Source organism: Macrotis lagotis, chromosome X, assembly GCF_037893015.1.
Source record: "Macrotis lagotis isolate mMagLag1 chromosome X, bilby.v1.9.chrom.fasta, whole genome shotgun sequence".
Classification (NCBI taxonomy): domain Eukaryota; kingdom Metazoa; phylum Chordata; class Mammalia; order Peramelemorphia; family Peramelidae; genus Macrotis; species Macrotis lagotis.
The window spans coordinates 522,820,296-522,832,521 of record NC_133666.1 but is presented as its reverse complement, the minus strand read 5'-3'; the positions used below and the strand labels follow the sequence as shown (position 1 = coordinate 522,832,521).

General features: G+C 35.5%; 1 protein-coding gene across 5 annotated transcripts in view; it reads left to right on the top strand.

Moving 5' to 3' along the window:
• LOC141503010 (N-acetyllactosaminide beta-1,6-N-acetylglucosaminyl-transferase-like) overlaps positions 1 to 12,226 on the top strand; it is a 146,861-nt gene that overhangs the window by 82,309 nt on the left and 52,326 nt on the right. The gene's annotated exons all lie outside the window — the stretch shown is intronic.

Sequence of the window (12,226 nt, the reverse complement as noted above, 5' to 3'; positions counted from 1 at the left end):
TTATAACAACAACAAATGTTATGAAAAACCTTCCCAATCCAATGACCATGGCTGACATGTATGTAAATATGTATATAACATTCCAAACCATTGTCTATAACATTCCAAACCATTGTCTATCTCTCATCTACCTCTCATGGGGGAAAAAAGAAAGTCACCTGGAACTAACTTGGTTATCATGTCAAATGTGAATACAATAGTCTTTTTGATTGAATACGATTGCCTTGTCTATACAAGTAAGTCCAGGACTTACTTGTAGACTGTTGTTCCTGAGCCTACCCCCTTCTTTCCCACTCATCTGTCATCACCCTCTCCTTTTTAATCTCCAAATAAAGACTTTTTTAACTTTTTTTGTTTATGTTAAATATTTGCAGTTACTTTTGCCCAAAAGGATAGATTTAATTTAGCTAACAGAATTTCAATTCAATTCAAAAAGTCAAACATTTATTATGCCTCTGAATTATACAAGATGCTATAAAAAAGCCAAATGAAAAAATAACCACCAGCAGCACCCCTAGTTTTTTGTCCCTCCTCAAATGTCATATCAAGTTACATACAAATTGAGTTCCAACCACAAGTGAACCTGCTGTCTCTTACACTGGGCCGGTAGATAGATAACAGCATCATACTGTAGACTTCAAGCTAGCTTAGGCACAGTTCCAAGTTGGCCCTTGATTAACAGAATATATTTAATCATATCAGTTCTATTTTGAATATCAGATTGTATAAAGGAAAATTGTTTCTGCAAACCCCCTCATTCACTGTATACTGAATGCCTATCTTATAAGCCTGTTATTACCACAAGTAGGGTTCTTTCTTTCTTTCTTTCTCTTTCTTTCTTTCTTTCTTTCTTTCTTTCTTTCTTTCTTTCTTTCTTTCTTTCTTTCTTTCTTTCTTTCTTTCTTTCTTTCTTTCTTTCTTTCTTTCTTTCTTTCTTTCTTTCTTTCTTTCCTCCTTCAGAGGTCAAAAAAAACCCCCCAAACCAGTTAATGTCAGATAATCCATTGGTATTCCACCTTTCCCAAAACAACTATCAGATGAATTTGACCTCACCCCACACACCCTTACAATGGGAGACAAGTTTGCTCATTTTAAAAAATGGTGTAAAAAAAGCAAATCCCAAGAAATTGAAATTTTAAAAATAAAACAAATGAATATGGTTGCTCCAGAACAAAACTCTTGATTGCATGCAACTTGTTCTCTCATTGCATCTGCATGCAGTTTAAACTGCTTTTATTAGTTTGTATCCTTAAGGACTAGACTATTTTCTCCAGTTTCAGGAAGCACAAATTCCCTGAGTGTGGGCAGAAAAATGGTCTTTTCTCCCCTTATCCATGGCTAGCCTGGCTTTTGTGTAGATAAAAGCAGCAAGCATTTATCAAGAGCCTACTATGTTATAGGGGTTGTGCTAAATGATAGAAAGACTCACTCCTCTGAAAGAGGTTTTTATCCTTTGGCTTGTGGCAGTTCTTCTAGAAAGATGCAGGGGATCGTTAGAGAAGTGGGGGAGGAGCCAGTGGTAAGTGCCATGGCAACACACCCACTCGCAACAAGAGAAGCTTAAGCAGAGCACCCATGTGCCATCTTCCTTGGCATGTTTATGAAGATAGGAGAAAATAGGGCAGCTTACTTTATGCTCTTCTCACCAAACCCCTGAAGAATTTCTAAGGGCATTTGAATGGGATTATTTTCTGGTTCATGGGTCAGAGATTCAGACTTTATAAAAAGGATGGAATCTCAGAGTGTGAAGGTACTGTGGGGTCATCTACTGTAACTTAAACCTGAAACTGAATCCCTTTGATAAGCCTCCTAACAGGTCTTCATCTGATCTGTGCTTGAACACTTCTACTGAGGCAAACAGAATCCATCACTTCCAAATAGCCCTTTACATTTTGGATAACCTTGTTTTTCCTTTCAATAAGCCTGGAATCTCCCTCTCTACAACTTCTGCCTGTTGCTTGTAGATTTGTGCTCTGGGTTCTGTGAAAAAATGAACCTATGATCTCTTTGAAATAGTAGCCTTTGATGATAGGTAAATCTCTGTCCTCTTAACCCTACTTCCCCCCTCCATCTTTTGTTTTTTAAGCCAAATGGACTCATTTCCTTAAAATGATCATAATAATTAACATATGATAGTGCTTTGAAGTTTACAGAATATTTAAAATATATTATCATCTCCTTAAACTCCTGTAAAGAAGGTACTGTTACTATTTTCATTTTAACAGATGAGGAAACTAAGTCAAGAGGACTTAAGTGATTTTTCACAGGGTCAAACAAGAAGAAAGGAAGCATTTATTAAGTGTATGCTGTATTACAGACACTGTGCTCAGTACTCTACAAATATTATCTCATTTGAACCTGTCAACTCTAGTAATAAATGGTCAAAGAGTAACAGAGGCTTTTGCAATCACTCCTCACTCCAGAAATACCAAAGAGCTCACACTGGTTAAAAGCATAAAGCTTTCTTTATCCCATTGTGGGAGAGAAATTAGACACATAAGCCAGGTCTCCTCTAGTAGGAGAACTGAAAACTACTAGTATGGCTAACCCTTGATATAACTATGGCTGGATAAAGAATCAAACACTATAGTGAGGCACTACTGGGAGAGTGAAGCAAGGTTGTCTAATGACAAAGTCCATTCATAGCAGGGCTTCATATGGGGGCTTGTTGGTACTTGCCTGAGTTCAAGGACCATCAGTTCTGGTGATTTAGTTGTATTATTTATTCAGAGGGAGCAAAGGATTGTTGTTATGCCAGGCTCAGGACACAGCTTGCTTGCTAGGTTTTAGCTCTGGAAAACAGGGTATCTTCTAATAGTAGAAAAGAGAGGAGAACAGGAGTAGTCTTTGATCCTGACAATCCTTAAAACAACTCTGGAAGGTAGACATTAGTATTCTCATTTTACAATTAAGGAAATTGAGGCAGACAGAGGTTAGGTGTCTTGCCCTGGGTTTTAGAGCTAATAAGTATCAGAAGTCAAATCTGAACTCAAATCTTCCTGAGTCCCACTGTTCTATCTTCTACAGAAATTTAAGTGCTAAGTCATATAGCAAAGTTTTCAATTCCCTTGACATTCAGTTCAGTGTTCTTTGGATATATTTTGATTAAATGGTTGAAGGAAATGAACAGGTATTTCTCACAGGAATAAACTTAGGCTACCTATAGCAAAATGAATTTCCTTTTTAAAAATGATATATCCGGGGGCAGCTAGGTGGCACAATGGATAGAGCACCAGCCCTGGAGTCAGGAGTACCTGAGTTCAAATCCAACCTCAGACACTTAAAAATTACCTAGCTGTGTGGCCTTGGGAAAGTCACCGAACCCCATTGGCCTTGCAAAAACCTAAAATAAATAATAAAAATAAAAATGATATATCCCAAACTGAAAGTAATATTTCATATGTAGTCATTGAGACCAGAGTATACTAGGACCATATTCTTCACTATGAATGCTATGCTTCTATTCTTTTCTATTCTATTCTATGCTATTATTCTATTAACAAGGTGAGGAGTAGTCTGCACCTTCCTTTACTTTTCCCTCCCCCTTGTCATCTGCCGCCATTCTACTAAAACAGCTCTTTTCAAGATCACCACTGACTCTTAATTGCTATATTCAGTGGCCTTTCTTTAGTTCTTGTTCTCAGCCTTTTTGGAACATTTTGTCAGATCCTATGGGCCAAGAGCAAAACGCAAAACCTAAAAAAAATTTTAAAAAAGAATTTTAATAAGTCATCTGGCAGAGAGAGCTAGGGAAAAAGACATGGTTCCCTCTCAAGTCTCTGTGAGGTTTATTTTGTACTGAGTTCAAGCTAGGTTGTAAGTTGACTAGCCCACTTATATGTAGATTGCTTGGGATGTATAACAGAAGATAAATATAAACATTCAGTAAAACTGGAGATAAACCAAAATACAAATTATTAGATAGACCCTAACCTTAATGGACTTGAGGCCTGGGTGGATCCAAAACAAGAGTAGAGTCTAAGCATTCTTTACTCTGGCTTCCTCAAGTGTCTCCAGGTCTGAATGACTTCCACCTCTCAGTCTGAATTAAACAATATCTAACCACATAAAGTTAAGTTCAAATAATATTAACAAATGATAAATAATAAATTATTTTACCCAAATTTCCTTTCTTCTAGATACTTTCTTTTTCCTTGATTTTAATGACAAGGTTTTCTCCTTATTCTCCACCAACCTGCTCCATTTTGGTTTTCTTTATTGGCTCATCATCTTCAAACTACCATGTTAAGATGTCTGAAGCTTTGTCCCAAGTCTCTTCTCTCACTACACACTTCCCTTCAATGATCTTATTTACTACTATGGCTTCTCTATTTGTCCCTCCTCCTCTTTTGATTTCAATACTTTATTTCATGCTGATGACTATGCCCTCCATATCAGCTAGCCAGATGGTTTTTCCATTTACAAACCTCCAAAAAATGAAAGTTCTATTACCAAGCCCTGTAAACTTTTGAAAGTTCATTGTTGTTCAATGGATTTTCAGTAGATTTCAACTCTTCATGATCCCTTTTGAGATTTTCTTGGCAAAAAACTGGAATGGACCCTTCACTTCCTTAGTTAACAACTGCTCAGTTTAAACCTTCCTCATCTTTTACCTGGACTATTGCAACAACTTTCTCATTAATATTACCACTTCTAGTCTCTACCTTCTTCATTCTGCCTTTCACATAGCTGCCAAAACTATCTTTCCCAAGGCATAGATCAAACTATGTCATTTCCTTGCTCAAGATCTTCAATGATTTCCTATCACTTATGAAATAAAAAGTTGTTATTATTCATTTGTTTCAGTCAAATCCTATTCTTTGTAACCCCATTTGGAAAGATACTGAAGTGGTTTTGCCATTTTCTTCTCTGATTCATTTTACAGATAAGGAACTGAGGCAAATAGGACCAATGGTCACCCAGCTAGGATTTGAACTCAAGAAAATGAGAGTCTTCTGACCTGCATAGAATAAAATATAAACTCCTTAGCTTGGCACTTGGGCCCACCAGATTCTATGTCCATTCTACAATAACACATGTTCTGGATTTACTCACCCAATCTCTATTTATACAGGGCAGATTGAGCCTGCAGAGCAAGGCTACCAACTCCAGGAGTACAGGGTTAATCCTGAGAGACTGGAATGGTGGGGGATGGAAATCTCTAATGCAATAGTTGGTATACTGTCTCCTCCAATGATTTTTGATATCAATTAGACAATTATCTTGTTTTCTAAAAGATAATGTTTACTGAAGCAATCTAGTATAAATGGTTGATATAAACTACCTCCAAGTCCCTTCTCACCCCTTCCTCCTCTCACTCCAAGACACAACTATGTTCCCCATAAGGGTTTGGCTGTATTATCATCCATCATTAGGCTTTCAGATGTTTGAGTGGTTTATTTTAAACTAGTTTGAAAAGTTTTATATAACCCCCCCCAAAAAAATTAAGTCTCTTTATTACAATCCAAATTTGCTTCCTGTACTTTATCACTCCATTTTTTCCAGTGGCTTTCAAAAACTTCTAAACTGATCAATGACTTTTACTACCTAGTCCAAGAACTTTTGACTGATTCAAAGGAGAAGTCTAGGCCTATTTCTTACTTCTAATAATTCAATCAAGAAATCAAGAAATCAAGAAATCAAGCAAAAATAAAGGTATCAAGGTTAGAATATCTTGTTGGTTACTTTTAAGGCCAAGACTGACTCAATCTCTCCATTCCAGCTTTTTTTTATACTACTCCTTATCATGTTTTCAAATTCCAAACAAAATTGAATTTCATCCTTTCTTCAACCTATTGGAATTTGAGCAATGCTTTTTACTACATCTGCAATTCTTTTTTTTTTTAGGCTTTTGCAAGGCAAAAGGGGGTAAGTGGCTTGCCCAAGGCCATACAGCTAGGCAATTATTAAGTGTCTGAGACCAGATTTGAACCCAGGTACACCTAGCCACCCCTACATCTGCAATTCTGACTACTGAAATCCTTCTTCCATGGAGCCTTCTTGATCCCTCCAATGAAATGTACTCTTCTCTATCCTAAATTTTCTAGTAGACATTTTTCTAGCATTCTCTTTTTCTATATCATGTTTTCCTCACACCATACTTCAATGCAGATATACCATAATCCCCACTTATAGATTAGAATCCCTTGAATTCATTTCATCTTTGTATCCTGAGTATCTTGCCTAATACATTTAAGTTTATCATTTTTATCATTTTAACCTTGTGAAGATTCTCTGATGTCATTTGATAACCATGACATTTGTGCCTTTATCCAAGTCATGGATTAAAAAAAAAAATCTTGACTGCTTAAGACCAAGGAGAGAGTCCCAGGATAAACAACCTACTAGAGATTTTCCACTGAATTTACATAGCTATATTATTTACTCCCCTTTGGGACTACTCATTTATATAACTGTACTTTTATCCACCCTAAATCTCCCCATCTTTTCCATTAGGATATCATGAAAGTTTGTGAACTGCCTTTCTACTATCCAAATATAACATCATGTCTATAGCAATCCTTTTAATTGTCACCCTAGCAAAACAGAAAATAGTGATAATTTGATATAACCTAAGTGGCTTGCCCAAGGCCACACAGCTAGGTAATTATTAAGTATCTGAGGCCCTATTTGAACTCAGGTACTCCTGACTGGTGCTGTATCCACTGCGCCACCTATCTACCCCGGTATAACCTATTTTTGATGAATTCATGTTGACTCTTTGCTATCAGTTTTCCTTTCTAACTCTTCCCAAAATATCTCTTGAATTACATGTCCTAGAATTTTTAAAGAAATGACAGTGGGTGGTGCAGTAAGTACTGAACAGTGAGTCAGGAAGAAGTATCTTCATGAGGTCAAATCTGGTCTCAGATACTTAAGAGCTGTGTGACCCTGGGAAAATAACCTGTCTTTGCCTTGGTTTCCTCATCTTTAAAATGAGCTGAAGAAGGAAATAGCATACTATTCCTGTATCCAACAACAAAACCCCAAATTAAATCATAAGAACATGACTAAAAATGACTGAGTAACAAGAAATATGATTAAGTTGAAGAAGAAAGAGCAAATTTTTGTTAAACTCAGGATTTCAATTTGCCTTTATGGTAACAATATTTACACACAACTCTGCTACATCCTTAAAAGACAAAGGGTATTTTGATGATGCAATGTATGGTAGTGAAGAATGCTAGTAATTTAATACAAACATATAGTTGGAAGATTCACTTTTTACCTTTTTGAAAATTAATACCACACCCACTCATTTCTAGTCATGTGGTATCTCTTCTGTTCTCTATAATTTTTCAAAAGTCAACATCAACAGTTCAATAATTGCCCCCACAGTACTTAGTTCCTTTTCAGAGCAGCACTTTGACTTGAATTTTGTGTTCCCTGCATATTTTGTGTTTACCTAATTATTTTTAGTTTCCCCTTTACCATATAAATTATCTTGATCTTAGAAATGATCACCTCTTCCTCTTCTTTCAAGCTTACAAATTTTATTTAGTTTGCCTTTTGAGATTTGATTCTGAAATTAATTTTATAGCACCTTAAAGTAGAAATGGAGTAGTAAAATTCCACGTTGAAAATGTAGGTCCTTTTCCTAATGTAAGATGTGTTTGAATAAATTAAGTTTAATGAGAAGCTCAGTGGTTTTTCACTTCAAGTAGAATGTGAGTTCAGTTTCATTTCTATTAGATCTTTCTAGTATCAAAAAAGTCACTGGCTAACTCATCAACATAGAAGTCCAGAAAAAAATAAAAATAAAAACAAAAATAGAAAGTACATTGAAATGGAAAAGGAGGACACTTTAGTTTTTTATGACTTAAGATTCTGTGATTGTTTCTGAAACTTTTGTGAACTTCATGCATTTGTATTAAATTAGAGTCATCTTTACTATCACACATTACATTACCAATATATCCCTTGTACATTGTATGTAATTATTATTGATTTAAAGGCAAAATTTTTTTCTGAACTTGCCAAAAATTGCCCTTTCTTCACTACCCAACTATTTATTTCTAATTACTGGGGCTGTAGGCATTTTCAATTGACCATTCAGCATAAATCCACACCCTTAGCCTAACCCTGGACTGAAGTATGTGTTCAATGAGGAAATTTACCAGGAACATACATCATCGGGGAATACAACCTAAAAGAAATAGCACATTCTAACAACCCCTTCAATTAGAATCCAAGATGAGGTTACAGTACTTTAGTGAAGGCAATTTTTAAAGCTTGAATTTAGCACTAGGAAGGACCTTCAACTTTTTTTAAGGCTGTTCCACTGCCAGCTATGTGGAAGTTCATTGTTTTTATAATCCCTTTTAGAGAATTTTGTTTCTCAATGGATTATATAGTTCTTTCAAAAGTGGTAGTTTCTGACTCCTGAATTGGGCTTCAGATAGCTTCTGTTTTATATAAGCCTCTTTTCTTAACTGAAACTAAGAGCTATGGAAACAGGACTCCTATTAATACCAAAAGAACCCTTTTGTTCCCCCCAGCTTCTCAGGTTGTGAATCAATGGACCACTAGAGCACTAGATTTACACTCCCCTCCTCTTCTCAAATGAAATTCTATATTACCATCTATATTTGCACAGTATACCCATTCTACCCAGTAGAAAATAAGGTCCTTTAAGACTCTGCAGTCCCCAGTGCTTAGCACAATGCCTCTATAAACATTTGTTAAATTGAATATGCTACTTATATTTTACCTCATATTTAAATTTACCTAATATTTAAATGGATTTCTGATTTCATGACTGTAGGAACTCCCTTCAATGGTGCAATCACCATCCATGCTGTAATAATCTAGACCATGTCCTCCATTATATACTCTTAGCAGAGGATTCATTTCACGTCCTGGGAGCTTTCCTTTAGGTCTCATCACATTATGTTGGTACCATCAGCATGAATTCTGTCTATCACTTCTCATTTTTGTGATTGCCAGTCCTCTCCCTTTTGAAATCATCCATCTCTCCGATTTTATCTTTTATCTTATCTTCTTACATACAATTCGTAATTGGGAATATGTGTGACTTATTTATAATGATTATATAGCTCCCATTTTTTAAAAGATTTGGAGCATTTGCTGACCAATCATATTATTGGAATAATGTTGGCACTAAAAATAAACAGGGATTTTTATTTGTTTCTGGAAGAAGCTCGGGCTTGTATTATTATTATTCCTCTTCATCTCTCACGATTGCAATCTTGACTTTTCCAACTACTGCAACTATTCCTTCATTTCCTTATCTTCCTCGCTACCCTTTACAACTTCCTTTTATGTGTTGTCTTCACATTAGAATGTAAGGTCCTTGAGGTCTGTGACTCTCTGTTTATATTTTTTATTTTCAGCACTTTATACAGTACTTAATACACAGTGTGCTTGTTGACTAGAAAGTACCTGAAAGTTTCCTAACTGCAATCTATCCCACTATCTTTCTCTAGGTCCAGCTAGAACTAGATCAATTAATAAATTGACTTGCAGTGTCTCTTCTTGATATAACCCGTGGACTGTCCATTCAACTGTATGTCATATTTGAATAATAAACGATCTTTACATACTTTGTTTTCCCAATGTGGATTATCTTTTGAATGATTATGAATCTCATTTAGGAGGCCTTGAAATGTTTGAGGGTTTGTTACATATAGTGATACAAAATGTAGTTCTAATAATGACAACAATAACAAAAATAATAATTATCTTATATTTATATGATAATTTACAACTCCCAAAGTACTAATTTTGAAAATAACCCTAGGAAAGAGTTATAGGAACATTCAGAAACATTTTCTCAAATGGCATGTTCCCAATTCCCCAAACTCCTTCCAAAACAAATTCCTCCTCAGTCCCATTTACTGATAGGAAAATTTTCTAACTCTGATACACACTTGCAGGACATATCAATGGGTTGATACTAATTTGGTGAAATTTAATATTGATAAATGCAAAAGGTTAGGTAAAAAAAGTCAACAATGTTAGTTTAGCTGAAGAGCAGGTCACGCAAAAAAAAAAAAGACTCCAGAATTTTTGTGTAATGCTAGCTTAATTGGCAACTTGGCTGATGTGATTCATAGATAATCATTGAGGCTTCATTGATATTCAATCGGCATTGATTAAGTACCTATTACATGCCAGATACTATCTAGGCACTGGGGGCACAAATATAAAAATGCAGGCTCCTCTTGGAGTAGTACAATATTCACACAGATAAGCAAATAATATATAGGTATATAAATATAAAATTTATAAAACTACTATTTTGTTGTCTGACTCTTCATGACCCCCCCATTTGGGATTTTCCTAGCAAAGATACTGGAGTAGATAGCCATTTCTTTCTCCAATTCATTTTATGGATGGGGAAATTGAGGCAAGCAGGGTTAAGTGATTTGCCCAGGACCATACACCGTTCTTGTCTGAAGCCAGATTTGAACTCAGGAGTCTTCATGACTCCAAGCTAGGCACTCTATCCACTGTGTCACCTAGCTGGCAAAAAAACATACTCTTTCTATTAAGTATACATCTATACATCTAGATAGAGAGAGAGAGAGAGAGAGAGAGAGAGAGAGATACCTATATTTGTATGGATATGTGTGGATGTGGATTTATATTCACAACACACATATAAATAATAAGTAATTTCTAGGGACAAGAGTACAAGTCTTATGTAGGAGATAGAATCTAAGCAAAGTATTGAAGAAAATTTGGGTTTCTGAGGTGGAAAAAGGAATATATAATTACAGCAGGCATGAGAAGTGGGAAGCAAAGGGAGAGCAGCCTGAACAAAAGAAAGAAAGCAAGCAATAGAATAACTTGTACTGGAAACAACCAATTGGATAATTTGTGTGGAAAGTAAAGTGTATGAAAGAAGGTAATTTTAATAAACCTAGAGATGTAGGTTGAAGCCATGCTGGAAAGGTCTTTGAATGCCAAATTTTGGAATTTATACATTTTATTTTTGAAACAATAGGGAGCCAAAGAACTTTCTGAACAGAAGAATAACATTATCAGGCATATATATTTGGCATATAACAAACATCAGCTGTTTGGAGGATGGATTAGAGAGAAGAGAAACTGAATGTAGGAAGACTAGTGTGCTATTTCGATATTCCAGGTGAGAATATAGTAATCAGGGGAAGAGAGCTAATAATCTCACTGGATCAGCAGCTGATCAGATCACTTATGGATTTGTGTCTGGTTTAAGGTATCATACTTTAAATTATACACTGAAATTCTTGAACAGCAGATACAGAGGAAGATCATCAGGATGAGAAGAGAATTTGAAAATAAATCATGAAATATTTGCATGGGGCATAAATTTAGTGCCAGATGGAGCATTAGAATACCTTCTTACCCCGTTATTTTACATGTAAGGTAATAACAAATGCTGAGAAAAGAAATAATCTTTGTGAAGACTTAGACTCTGGGTGAAATAGATTTATATACACATACATAAATATATTTGGGTATATATGTGTATGTGTATATAAATATACACATGTGTATATGTGTATACATGGGTGTACATGGGTGTGTGTGTGTAGGTGAGGAAGGAATATGCTGAGGAGAGTCCTTCACACTGCAAAATCCTCATGCATGGGTAAACTTCTGGGAGAAGGGAAAGGTACAAATGATATAGGTACCCTTAAAAAATTCTTGAAAAGGAGCCCTTGCATTGTATATACAAAGGAGGCATTCCCCTTTCTCCCACATCTAGGATGAATTCATAGTTGTCCCAAGAGTCTGAGCTTTGACTTGGTCTAGGGGCATTATTAAATTAACTTGAGCTTGTTTATTTCTCTCTTCACATCATGTTTCCAGCTTATCTCCTTGCACTACTGAGTAAGAAGTACTGGTGTGTGTAATTCCCTATAGACAATACGACAGAGATATTATTATCTTTAATGGGGAGTAGATGGGAAAGAAGAATCAACCCTTTCTTGCCCTCTGTAAAATGATTTGGTTGCTGTGATTTATATATGTATATATATGCACACACACACACACACACACACATATATATGTCCCATGCCTATATATATTTATATAATGTCCCATGTGGCTCTAAATCTATTTATTGTAAGTTCTCTCTTTAAACTAAACATCACTAGTTTCAGTTTTTTTTATTTTGTTTTAATTTTTTATCAATGGTTTTTTTGATAACTTTAATTTCCCAGTATATCCCTCCTCTGTCCACCACTGAGAGAATCATCTCATAAAAAATAAG